The 4,087-nt window shown below is 45.9% G+C and overlaps 1 long non-coding RNA gene across 1 annotated transcript; it reads left to right on the plus strand.

The window, feature by feature from the left end:
- The first annotated feature begins 397 nt into the window (after positions 1-397).
- On the plus strand, positions 398-3,166 carry LOC146394567 (uncharacterized). The gene is made up of 2 exons (XR_014835349.1): positions 398-655; positions 1,246-3,166. It is a non-coding gene; the product is annotated as an uncharacterized LOC146394567 (long non-coding RNA).
- Positions 3,167-4,087: the final 921 nt, after the last annotated feature.

The raw sequence follows: 4,087 nt of genomic DNA on the forward strand, positions 1-4,087 counted from the left end.
GAGGCTCCTGTTATTGGGGACTCAGCCGCTGCCCACCGCTCGGCTCCCTTCCACCACCCAGCATCTTACGATGGGAACAGCACAGAAGTAACAAGGGCAAGGAAGTCCCCCCCCCCGCCCCCCAACCGCCTTCTTCTTCTTCCTCTCTCTCTCTCTCTCTCTCTCTCTTTTGTGTGTGTGTGTGTGTGTGTGTGTGTGTGTGTGTGTGTGTGTGTGTTATGGAAATAATAAGGGGCTAAAGAATATTCAGGATTTAATTCTTTGGCCAGCCTGGGGCTGCCGTAAGGAGATGCCCATCCGCAATAAAGACACAGACACACAAGGACAGGGTGGCATTCTGTTGAACGAGTCAGCAGCTGACCGGGATGAAGTTGAAATTCTAAGTAAGAGGAGAAACAGGGGGATCAGAACGGCTTGGGGAAGCAAGTGCAGAACGCTGTTTTATCGCGATGCATGTGGGTGGCGAGAGTTCTTTTCTGAGTTGTTCATCCATTACATGATTTTTGAGCAGCAGATCCATGATTCAGTCCACCACGGTCCTTGAAGAAGCGCCTTCTCTGGCATCGTTTAGAATAAAACTCCAGCTCTGATTTAGACACAACAAGAACGTTGGGCGTCCTTGACTCCTTCAGATATATGAGTGTGAGACTAACAGGTGAGGCCAACCCACAGCAGCACAAACTAGTAGAAAAATGACAAAGTTAACTATGTGTGTGGGCTAACTGCCTGCTCGCTGGATAATACTGTTATGAGCCGTGGGAATACAAAGGGAAATATTTCATAATTCTTGCCCTTAAAAGCTTAAAATTAAGACAGAAAACATCAGCAAGTGTGTGTGTGTGTGTGTGTGTGTGTGTGTGTGTGTGTGTGTGTGTGTGGAAAATACAAAGAACCATGGAACCATTTATAAAAATTGTTTATGTCAGATGAACCCAGCCCCAGAATGTTTTTTTTTTCATTAACACTCATGAAGAACTAGACTGAGACTAGAAACAAGTCATAGAGTAAATACGTCATAAAACTTAAGAAGAAATTTCTCGCGGGAGCGCCATATAATTATTGATGCCGAGACTGCCATGTTCAGCGAGATCACATTGTTTATTATTCATTCATAAATGGGTAATCACATTATTACTGTTTCACCGAAGCTTTACTTCAGCCACTGATGTTTACAAGAGAGGTCTTCAATTTTTCAGTTTGATCTCCACCGTTTTGTAAGAAGCCCCCTTTCTTTTGCTTTACCAGGAAAACTCTTGTCTACCTGGGAGCAGCCAGTCACAAACAGAATCCACCTGCAAGAACAAAGGATAAATGACAAGTTCAAAGCCTTGCAAGAAAACCTGGCACTTGGCCAATGATGATATTGGCTGAAATGTCTTAAAAGCAGAAGATCAAAAAGCAAATGGAAATTGGACCTTAAAAATGGAAATAATCTGAAAGGGGAAATGACTTGTAGCTGAGTAAGAGCCATGGAAATAGTCACGAACATTCTCTGGCTCAATTTTGCGGGTCAGATTGAGAGGGTGGATAAACCCTTTGGCCACCAACATTTTCAAATATCAGAGCCTGGCGTCCACCTTACCTCTTCATTTCTCCTAATAATTTGGGTTGTTTTTTTTTTTCTTCTTCTTCTTCTTAGCATAGGTTCACCGCTCTGCCCTGCTATCTTTTGCCTTTGGGGTCTCAGAGTCGCTCTATCTGCTCTGAAGTAACATGAAAAGGTGTGGTTCTTCCTGGTTGGAATTTTCCAGCCTTCTACAAGCTGCCCTTCTGCTAGAGCAGAAGAAAGAGTCAAAATTGCAAACACATTGACTCCTTGGCCACGGAAGACAGGCTCTCTCCCAGATGGAGCCCCACCGCTTCCTCCAGCCGTTATTCTGTCAGGGGGTGGCGAAGGCTACCATCTGCTGCCCCTTTCAAGACAGGGGCTCGCCTCCGCCCCTTGGGCTCCAGATGACCTGTTTCTGAGCCTCTCAATAGGTATCTGGCAACAGCAACTCTTTTCATCCCATCACCATGCTTTTTAGAAAGGTTACTGTGCCACGTGTGGTTACTTTACTAGCCACGGCTAACAATCCTGAGAAAGACGGGCTCCCTTAGAGTTCCCATCGTGGCTCAGCGGGTTGCGAGCCTGACTAGTATCCATGAGGATGCGGGTTCGATCCCTGGCCCCATTCAGTGGGTTAGGGATCTGGCGTCACCATGAGCTGTGGTGTGGGTCGCAGAAGAGGCTCGGATCTTGCGTTACTGTGGCTGTGGTGTAGGCTGGTGGATGCAGCTCTGATTTGACCCCTAGCCTGGGAACTTCCATGTGCTGTGGGTGCGGCGGTTAAAAAAAAAAAAAAAGGCTCTCTTTACATTTCTATTTATGCCCAAGGGGATGAAAATACTCCCACTGTTATTTCATCTGCACTCAGGATAAGAAGAGTTTGGAGAAGGCGTCTATCGGCTAGATGGGAAATTCTTCAAGGGACTCTCCCGACCCTTTTATTTCTGGTTCTGTTTTTGGGTTGCCTCTCTTCTTTCTTGGTAGCCCTAGTGGATATTTACAGGGATCGCCCTGCATCCAAAGACCCCTGGAGGGATGGGTAACACCAAGGCAGGTGGGAGGCCTGAGGGGAGCAGGTGTTTCCTCTGCCCTCCTCAGAGCCGCTGGAGAGCCAGGTGTGACCAAGCCAGGCTCACCAGATGTGCCATTCTGGCGGAGTGATTACGACCCGCGGACATTCAGAGGTTGTTCCCTATGGTGGCACTGGAATCGAGACCCGGAGGTTACGGCAGCCAATGTCAAGGGCAACAGAGCCCAGCCATGTGACAAAGGGTGTCCCAGGGACACAGAGTCCATCCATGACGGCATTCTGAGCAGTCCGGTCTTCCGGGCTGCATCTGTGTTTGTGACCATTTTATGAGCAGGGATCTCCAGCTTTCCTGGTGATTCTGTGAATTGCCCCCCATCAGCACACATACAAAGATCCTGCCAGTAAATTCCATTCTGTTTTAATTAGCTAGAAACCATTTTCGAGGTTGGCAACCAGGAGTCCAGACCCAAACACCGCATTTTCCAAATTTAGGTAAACTAACAACATTAACATACAAACGGAAATGTAGTCTCTACTTCCGCCCAGCTGCTTTCCCAAACAAATAAATGGTTTTAGATTCATTGTCAGTCTGCTGTCGTCTCTGCTACAATGTTTTGGAAGTAGGAAATGCCTAGGTAGATATATAACTAGATCCATAGTTTATATATATAGTATATACACACTTATCACGATACCCACTTGAAAGTCAACGAGGAGTTCCCGTCGTGGCTCAGTGGTTAATGAATCCGACTAGGAAGCATGAGGTTGCGGGTTCGATCCCTGGCCTTGCTCAGTGGGTTAAGGATCCGGCGTTGCCGTGAGCTGTGATGTAGGCTGCAGACGTGGCTCGGATCTGGTGTTGCTGTGGCTCTGGTGTAGGCTGGAGGCTATAGCTCTCATTGGACTCCTAGCCTGGGAACCTCCATATGCCACGGGAGCGGCCCTAGAAATGGCAAAAAAGCCAAAAAAAAAAAAAAAAGAAAGTCAATGACATTTGACATGATATCTACACAGATACAGATGGAATGTGTGCATGTGTGTCGGGGGGAGGGGTATGTGTGTGTGTAAAATCCCAACATACCAGCATAGTCTGCTAGGCATGATTTACAATTATCTCTGGGAACAGTAATCATTACCATGCTCATGAATATAATGGTATTCTTTCCAACATATCTATTAATAATAATAGTAACTATTTATAGGTGCTTACTCTCTGCTGGGCTTTGTGCCAAATAGTCTATAGGTATTATCTCTTTTAGAGAGGTATACAGTAATCCTCTATGGTAGACACTATTATTCTCTATTTTGTAAATGGAGACACTGCAGCTCTGAAAGGATAGGTGATTTCTCTGTGCTTGACTAAGCAAGCAAACAGCAGGTATGAGCCCTGACTTTCTGGTCTTTAAAAGACCATGACTTAACCACTATTTCATGCTGATCCTATCCAATAGAAATTCACTGAACAGTGCTTTTATAGTAATGCTCTATTATTTCTGGGAGAAGCAAAT

This window comes from Sus scrofa, chromosome X (genome assembly GCF_054392235.1).
Source record: "Sus scrofa isolate SSC_HxYL_T2T_F1_AM1 chromosome X, Sscrofa_HxYL_maternal_Yorkshire_Landrace_v2.0, whole genome shotgun sequence".
In the NCBI taxonomy this organism is placed as follows: Eukaryota; Metazoa; Chordata; class Mammalia; order Artiodactyla; family Suidae; genus Sus; species Sus scrofa.